Source organism: Carlito syrichta, unplaced genomic scaffold, assembly GCF_000164805.1.
Source record: "Carlito syrichta isolate Samal-C Ts95f unplaced genomic scaffold, Tarsius_syrichta-2.0.1 Scaffold267890, whole genome shotgun sequence".
In the NCBI taxonomy this organism is placed as follows: Eukaryota; Metazoa; Chordata; class Mammalia; order Primates; family Tarsiidae; genus Carlito; species Carlito syrichta.
In genome coordinates this window covers 24,697-34,239 of record NW_007211986.1, presented here as the reverse complement: position 1 = coordinate 34,239, position 9,543 = coordinate 24,697, and the positions used below count along the sequence as shown (strand labels likewise).

At 41.2% G+C, this 9,543-nt stretch overlaps 1 pseudogene across 1 annotated transcript; it reads left to right on the top strand.

Moving 5' to 3' along the window:
- Positions 1 to 868: 868 nt before the first annotated feature.
- LOC103254052 lies at positions 869 to 1,983 on the top strand (annotated as a pseudogene). The gene has a single exon (XR_002481608.1). The product of XR_002481608.1 is annotated as a mitochondrial carrier homolog 1 pseudogene (transcript).
- The last annotated feature ends 7,560 nt before the right edge of the window (positions 1,984 to 9,543 follow it).

The following is a 9,543-nucleotide window of genomic DNA, read 5'->3' as shown; positions in this document are numbered from 1 at the left end:
ACCTACTGCCACAGGTTTTGATATGTTGTGTTTTTATTTTCATTTAGTTAGAAATATTTTTCTATTTTGAAGGAGGTTAAAAGCTTTTTAATGTTTAAGAATTTTTCAGAAATATGTATTATTGGTTTTTACTTTTGATATGGTCATATGACATGCTTTGTATGATTTTAATCTTTTAAACTTTACTGAGTTTTGTGTTTTGGTCCAGAATGTGGTCTACCTTTGAAATGTTTTATCTGCATTTTAAAACAATGTGTTTTCTGCTATTGAATGATGTGTTTTACAAATTTTAATTAAAAACAAAAATTAAAGTCTTATTCAAGTACTTTATACTCTCATTTGTTTTCATTGTTCTATCAATTACTGAACAAATTAGACACCATAAGATAAAAACGATCCAAGACTTCAAAGGAATAGCAACAGAAACTATTAAAAGTAAACACACAGAGAAAAAAGACCAAGAAAGCCTGGAAAATGTGAGAGTGGGGATGTAGGGAGTAGAGAAAATTTTTGAAAAAAATTTCAACTTATAAAACAAAAAAAATCTACAGATACAAGAAGTTTGGTGGATCCTAAGCATACAAAACATAAGAAAAATAACAACAGAATACATCATAATTAAATTTTTTGAAAACGTGATGAAGTGATAATTTGAAAAGCAGTCAGAAGTAAAAGATACATTTTGTACAGAAAAACAAAGAAAAGTGAGACAACATATGCCTTACGAGAGACTATGCATTTCATTAGACAATGGAAGGACATCTTTAAAGTGCTGGGGATCAAATCTGTCAACTTAGAATTTTATACCTGGTCAAAATACCTCTTAAAGATGACAGCAAGGGCTCACGCTCACAGTGGTGCCACAAGGATGGCAGGAGTTGGAGCTGGAGCTGGAGCTCGCGGCGGCACAGCGGCTGGGGTCAAGGCCCGTGTTCACGATCCACCACCCGCACACCGTGTCCATCTGCACCACCCTCAGCCTGCGGCACAGCCCTCGGCCTGCAGGATAGATGGCGGGTTGGAGGCCTGAGCTCCGGGGACAATGCCCCGACCATTGAGGTGCTTTTTGTGACACTGGGTGCAGGCGTGATGGCACTCAGTCACCCACCACACTACATGAAGCTGCTCATCCAGGTGGGTCATGAGCTGATGCCCCCCACCCTTGGGACCAATGTGCTAGAGAGGAAGGTCCTCTACCTGCCAAGCTTCTTCACCTATGCCAAGTACATTGTGCAAGTGGATGGTAAGATAGGGCTGTTCCAAGGCCTGAGCCTCTGACTGATGTCCAGCACCCTCTCCACTGGGACCCAGGGCAGCATGAAGAAGGTGTTGCCTCCAGATGAGATTGAGCAGGTTTCCAGCAAGAATGATATGAAGACTTCTCTGAAGAAAGTCGTGAAAGAGACCTCCTATGAGATGATGATACAGTATGTATCCTGTATGTTGGCCCACGCCCTGCATGTCATCTCAATGCGCTGCATGGTCCAGTTTATGTGCTGGGAGGGCAAGTACAGCAGTGTGCTGAGCTTCATTGGAAAGATATTTAAAGAGGATGGGCTGCTGGGATTCTTTGTTGGCTTAATCCCTCACCTCCTGGGTGATGTGGTTATCTTGTGGGGCTGTAACCTGCTGGCCCACTTCATCAATGCCTACCTGGTGGATGACAGCATGAGTGACACCCCAGGGGGACTGGGAAATGACCAGAATCCAGGTTCCCAGTTTATCCAGGCCCTGGCCATCTGGAGCTACACCAAGTTTGTGATGGGGATCACAGTGAGCATGCTGACCTACCCCTTCCTGCTGGTCGGTGACCTCATGACTGTGAACAACTGCAGGCAGCAGGCAGGGCTCCCCATTTACTCCCCAGTGTTGAAATCCTGGATTCACTGCTGGAAGTACCTGAGTATACAGGGCCAGCTCTTCTGAGGCTCCAGCCTGCTTTTCCTCCGGGTGTCATCAGGATCATGTTTTGTCCTGGAGTAACCTGAATTATCATAAAAACACACTGTCTCAACCTGGCCACTGTGGGCAAAGCCTGGTTGTCTCAGGATGCCTGCAAGGTGACTCCAACCCAACGACAACTAGATGTGCCCCAGCCCAGCTGGCTTCAATTTCCATATTCACCATGTGTCTGTCCAAATGTGGGGCAGGTGGGGGTAGAGGCACGCCCAGTGGACTGGGTCACCTGTCAGACCTGGGGAAGGTGGGGCGGGGTGAGGAATTGGCCAGAATGTCTGCACCTCCCAGATGTGCTGACTCTGCCTTCAGAGGGCCAGAAAATGGCTTCTGCAGGTCCAGGCTGGCTGGGGAAAGGCTACTGGGGTGGGATCCCAGACCCCTCCCCTCATCAGCCCCACTCCCCTGGGAACATCATTCTGCTTTGTAAATAGGGTGTGATCAAGGCTGCCGTGATCCTCAGCCTGTGCTAGGAAGCTAGTGCTGGGCTCTGCCTTCGCTTTTCTCAACACTACTTTTCTGATAGGAGGGCAACGCCTTCTATGAATGGGAAATCATGTGACTTCTCAGAATGTGTCCTCTCATCTAACACTTGTCTGTTTAATTGTGGTGCCACACATTCAGGATCTGGTTGCCTGTGCAATTGTGCATACCTAGAGACTAGGCGGACCAGTGTCTCTAGCTCTACCCAGTGTAAGAGTTCATGGTAAGATTTGACCCTCCCTCCCTCAAATAAATGTATTGGTGGTGATTTGAACAAAAAAAAAATGACAGCAAAAATAAAGACCTAAAAACCAAGGAGATACAAGATAATTGCTCCTTGAATAAAACATTAAAGGAAATATTTTTTAAAAACTTATTTAAGCATAGGGCAAATTAAGCTAAATGGTTATATTGACTTACTAAAAAAAGAAAAAATCAGTGCCCTAAATTATAAAGATGTGTGTAAATATAAACAATAATTAGTGCCCCAAATAGTAAATAAATGTGTAAATATAAAAGGCTTTTCTTATTTTGATAATTAATTTAAAATATAAGTGATTGTTAAAAGTAAATAATAACAATGTATCATGGGATTTATCATCTATGTGGAGGTAAGTACATAATAATAATGCTCTCAGATAAAGTATTAGAGGTATGCTGTTGGAAGATTCTTAAACCATATGTGAAGGGGTATAACATTATTTGAAAGTAGACTCTGTTAAGTTAAAGATGTATTATAAACCAATCCTGAGTAATTTTTAGTTCACATATTTTTCTTTATCTCTAGAATTTTGATTTGTGTACTTTGTGCATATTTTCTGTTTTTATCCTCCTTGTGTTCATTTTTTAAAAAAATCCTTGAACATATTTTACAATTTGTGAGCAGGGTAGTACTCAGCAATACACTTCAGTTTGCCCTAGGCAGATCTTAGCTTTCTCTCTGTGACACTCCCTTCTTTTTGATACTTAGTCCTACAATTCTAGCTCCTTTGGCCTTTCTTCACTCCAATCTCTATATCCTCTGCTGACGAATACCACCAGGCTGTGGCTTGCTCCTCTTTGTGCTTTGACCTATATCTGCCTCCAGGCATTAGACTAGAACAGTTACAAAAATCATCTTGTTTGTGTTCCTTCTCTTTGAGATCACAATCCAATGCTGATTGTGGTCCAATATCGGAAAACTCTGTTTCATATATTTTATTCATCTTTATAGTTGTTTACAATAAGAGAGTAATTGGAATAGATCTTTTATATGAGAAGTAAACTGTCTCACAGATTCTTCTGTCTCTTTCCCGTACCAGATTAGTTGTCTGTATTCTCAAAGTTTGTGTTCTCAAAGCTCTATGTTTATACTCCACCATTGCACACTGTATTTTACTTGGAACTTGCAGGTCCATGTCTCCTAATAATCTCTAAACACCTCAAAAGCAGTGGTGACCTTATTCAGCATTTGTGTTTTAGCACTTTAAATGAAATCTGGCACACAAATAGTCCCAAAAAATATTTATTCAAGTTCTCTAGTCTTGTTACTCATTTCCTTGGGTCTTTGGAACATGTTAGGTTGCAAAACTCATATGCATACCAAGGATAGCAGAAACAGGACATATGTCTTTCCATTTCCCCCATCAGAGTCCGTGGCAGACATCCATCAGTCACCAGGTTTCTACTCTTTACCTGAACCCAAATGTGGCTTTGGAGTCTTTCCTAAAATGGTTTCATATATCTCCTGCCAATAAATATAAATTTACTATTGTGCTAAAATTTATTTACCATCAATGAATTAGTGTTACCCTTTCTCTGAAATAGCATTTTATTTATTTAGTAAACATTTATATGACACTTGTTATGCTCTAGCATCATTCTAAGCACTTTAAAATATTAAGTACTTTATCTTTGTTACAATTGTATGATACTAAAACTTGTACTATGTCCTTTTGTAGATGAAGAAACTGAAGCACAGAAAGGTTAGTAACTTGTTCAAGGTCCCATAGCAAGTAGGACGTGTGTGGGGATACTACTCCAGATAATCTGGCTCTTGAGTCCATGTTCTTCACCATTAACACTAGGCCTCCTCCATGGCTTACACCAATTAATATATATCTCTTTATGAAGAAGCTAAGAAAGATGTTAACAATCTTTTCTCATAGGCATTAATAAGGGACAGGCTGAAACAGGTAGAATTTAGAGTTTAAAAGTACCCTTGGACCTCTTAGCACAAGAGGAATGATATCAAGGAATGATATCAATCTCCCTCTTGATTTATTTCTTTAACAAATACCTATTCTCCTTTCATGATCCAGGCATTGTCGGGAAGGAAAAGCAAATGTCAAGCCAAGTGTAGCACAAAATAGTACCATACTGCCAGGTATCACCTCAGATACACAAATCATTATGTTGAGGGAGCTCAGTTTAACTGCAGGGCATGCCAGGTACAACAACAGATATACTTTATGCCCTGGACAAGAATTTTTTGGAAACCAGAATTGCAAAAGCGCTGGGACTAAGCTGGGAGGAAGTAGGAGAAGCAAGAGAGACCAATATCTTCATTATCCAACACCTATTGACTATCATTGGTGCATTCTTGGACAAAATCTTCTCAACTCTCCTGCAGCTATTCTTTAGAGCTCGCGAACTGTGTGGTCCCTCACAGACCATAGCAGAGAAGCAACAAGAGACTGAGCAGTAAAAGAGTCAAATATCCTATCTAGCATTTTTTGAAGAAGAATCAGAAATTATAAACCCTTCTACAACAAAGTGAGTAGCCACTCCCAGATTTTTTGGATGTGTTTTCTTATTTGTTTGTTGATTTTTTGTTCATGTTAAATACCCAACTTCCCCAGAGGAGTGGATTAGAACAATACTGGAGAGATTTTGTTCTACCTTTTATTAGTAGTAGATATCTTGGGTCTGTTGTGGGGGACTGGAACTCTTTAAATAAAAAGAGGTGGGAGATTTCTTTCTTTTGAATTTTGAGAATTGGTTAGTCAGCCTCACCTTTGTACACAAGTCACTCCTGGGTGCCCCATAGAATTCAACAGAAATGCTGAACACAAATTTAGACCACATGCTTAATTATTAAACATGGTAATTATCCAGGCTGATTGGGGTGTGTTATATTGTTTGTCATTGCCCAAGGTCATGCACGCTGTGCTTTGGTGGGGGTTTGGGAGAGGAGTGGAACTGCTTCATCAGATACTTTAGAAAAATCTCATTTCACAGGAATTCCACTTCTCACTTCACAGGCTATTATATGATGCTATGTTTCTTAGCAGCCCCAGAGCAAAACATTGTCAGAACATACGTTTTTAATGGGTTGCTTCACTTCCTCTCATTTTCCAGTGGTAGGAAAGTTGCCTGTGAGTGCACATACTTTCTAGGGGACAGAAGATTCTGTAGGGTGGAATCTCCACTGACACCACTTTCCTCCTTTCCTCGTCTGAGTAAGTTATGGAATATAAGGGGTGATGGTAGAGGAAATCTCTATTAACCTCAGTTAGTATCTTGGGTCTGGGATGGAACTCATGCTTCTAGAAGTTGAAACAATTTGTTGGATTTTGAGGAAGATATGCCTTACTGTGGTTTACAATTTGAGACAAGTTAAAAAGTTAGGAGTGAATGTATATTCAGAAATGTATGAGTTAGAATTATTGAGATCTAAAAAAAAATCGTTTCTTTTTCTTTTTTTTAAAGGGCAGAACGTACATAGGACAAAACAACAAAATAAAACAAAAACAAGAAGAACAAAATGAATTGGAAAATCTGTCCCTTTGCAGAGCCCAACCCTTGATATTAGTTCTCTGCCTCAGAGATAATGTTATCAGTTTTTACAAAAATAGTTGGCCATTTTTGCACACACGTACACACATATAGACATACATACAATTTAAACTTTTAATATTCATGTGATTGTTCATTTTACTCAAATAGATATGGGTCTTGATGGAGGAGGAAGTGGTAGGGATTCTTTTTTTTTTAAGCAGGATTTTTTGAGAGGACAAAAAAACTCCCACAGTGGGAGGGGACCCCAGAGGGTTGCCCAGTTAGGGTTCTTAGATAGGACCACCACTGGTGTCAAGAGATTGTACCTTAGAAGTGAGAGAAAACCTACTAACTTGGATTTCATAATTTTATACTGAAGGATAGGATGGGGAGAAGCTTCCAACAATTATTTTGCACCTAATATGTAACAGGCATCATGAAAAGAATTTTATATAGACAGGACCATCTACATAATTTGTGGACTCCAGTGGGAAATTAAAAATGCAGGTCCTTGTTCAAAAATTAAGAATTTCAATAAAGAAGAGCAGAGCATCACATGAAGTAAGTGCTTGCTTAGCTGACGGGGTTCGGTGTGACTGTACATGGTGCATGCCGCTCATGCAGCCAGCCCTGGGTAAACATTTTCAGATTTATCCATAAAACTGCACAATGGACGTATCAGTGCCTTTACTGTGCGGGTAGAAAGCTGAGATTTAGAAGTTTCAATCATCAACCTTCTTTCCAGTGCATTTACCTGTAGGACATGATGATTTAAAAACAGTATTCATATCAAAACAATATGAGCTCCCCAAAGAAAGGAAATATTTGACCCTGATATTGGTCATCTGGACGATGTGAATTTTATATGTGAGAGCTATTCCAACTTCCAGCTACCAGATGTCTGTAAAAATTCATAGCAGGCTATTAAATTTAGCAGATCCTGTCTTAATTAGATTAGCTTTTGCACAGCACGACGGCAGAGTGTCTCTCTGATGGAGGGTTTATAAAGATTTCTGGTGGGAATTCTTTATGGAAGATGGAGTCTTTTATCCACAGAGACTGATGAATAGAGAAAAAAATACCCCACCTCATAATAGTATAAAAATGTGGTCATGGTGTGTCAAAGCAGAAACATGGGTCTTTATTTCATTGATGGTTCCTTTTTATTTGGCTTAAGAACAGGGATGGTTGAGGGTAAAGATGGGGGAGGGGTGTTCAAAACGACATGCTAAGGAAACAGCATAAAGAAGGTGAAAAACTACTAGCAAATTCTCGTCATCAAATCCTCCAATAAATCTAGCACCAAAGGAGTGCTCAGCGTTCAGTTGCCTGTTAGTGAATGAGTTTTTTTTTTTTTTCAGACAGGAAGCAACACTGCACGGTTTGTCTTGAGCTGGTCTTACGTGATTAAACTCAACATCTTGTCTCTCTCTGTATTAAAGGTCACCACAAAAGCTCACAAAACACAAAGCCAACAGCCCAAAGCCCCCTTCTTTATTTTGCCCTCTCTAGTCTGCCAGGGGCAGAGGATCTAACCTGCAGTGTTTTATGGACACATCACTTGTTTATCCACGTGGGTGCATATATGATAGCAGTTTTGAGAGCTGAGCAGCTCTTCCCAGCGGGTGCCTGGAGTGTAGGCCACTCCACAAAGAAAACGGATGTGGGTCATTTTTCTTGTCATATGATTCACCAGCTGAAAGGTCATGTTCATGCAAAGACGTTCTTCCCTTGGCTGTGGAGTCTGTGGAGAGAGACCAAGAGGACAAAAAAAAGAGGGGGGATAAGAATTTGTTTCCACCTCACAACCTCCCTGCCAGTGGGCAGGAGGGGAATTTGGATTTTCCAAACCCCAAAGCGCAAGGAAGCAGGCTAGGAATGCTTGTGGCTGGTGGGGAAAAAATGGCCCATCATTTGCTGCTGCGGCAGGCTGATCAGATTCACATCATACACAAGCAGGGTTACTAGGCAACTGATTAAATAAACGTGCTGGTCCTACAAGCGAGCTTGCAATTAATTAACTTAACCATTTTCATTTCGACTGTTTTCTTCCCTTCTCCACCTCAACCTGCTTTGAGATACTGAAATGTGAGAGGCATGGGGAAATCTTCATGCGTTCGGGGGAGGAAGCTAAGGACCCATTTTGCCTTCGGTGGGAAATGCCTGATTCCTGCTAGTTTTTCCCACACATTGCATGGAAAAGCCCAATCAGCAGGTAATTATCATTTTAAACAAATAAGAAAACATACACCAAAAGGCCTGAAAAGAGTACCGGGCATATGTCTGTTCAAAACCTGTTATGCTTCCTAATCATGCTAGTCCCTGGGTAGAGCAAGATGCAAAACACCTTGCACTGTGGAAAATCATTTTAAGAGATCATGTCTGTGTAACATGGCGGGTGCTGAGGGAGAATCACACACATGCCCCATGCATATCCCAGCTGCATGCTATGGGGTGAAGAGGCAATCCCTTAACCAGCCCAGGTGGTCAGAGAAGCACTCCTGGAGGACATGAGGCCTGAGGCATGTCTTAAAAGTCAAGAGAGGGTCAGAAGAGAGAAAACTGTGAGTGGGCTTTCAAGGAGAATGTCTAATGTGAACCAAGACCCTGTTACATTGGCAGCATTGTGACCATTTCGGTTTGGATGAAGTCAAAAAAGGAAAGGTATGGAGTGGGGCTGGAAAAATGGGCAGGACCGGAACATAGTGTACTATTCATATCCACCTGAGGAGTTTAGGCTTTTTTATCCTGTGGGCAATGGAAGCCACTGAAGGCTTTTTATAAGGGAAGTGGCACAGCCAGACTTTACCTAGAGAGAGTTCACACTTAGTCACATAGAATTAGAATTTAAGAAGACACTGGAAGGGAGAAATACTGAAGAGGCTTTTTAACAGTTCAGAAGAGAGATGAGGAAATGGAGTAGGAATGGGGAGGAAGGATGGAGCTGAAGTGGCTGTGTAAGAGCTCTTTGGCTCTTGGAGTATGATTAAGAGTGGGGTGGCTAGAAGGGGCAAGATGGCCACCAAAGCCCTGATTCAAAGAGCTGAGGTGAGGGGGTGACAGGGGAGGGGGTAGAAGCCCTAACTGAAAGCAAGAGCACACAAAGAGGAGCCTGCCACTGGGGAAGGGAGGGAAGAATGAAATTGTTTTGCACTTGCTGAGTCTGAGTTTCCTGTGTCTAGCAGGCCATCATCTAAATAAAGCACTTCCTTAATAATTCCGAAAAAGACAGTGATCAGGGGAATATCTTGTAGAAACTACATTCCAAACAGGCACCCATATAGGACTGCAGTTCCATAGCCACTTTTAAAAGGAGAGAATGGGTAGAGAGAAGGGGTGGGGCAA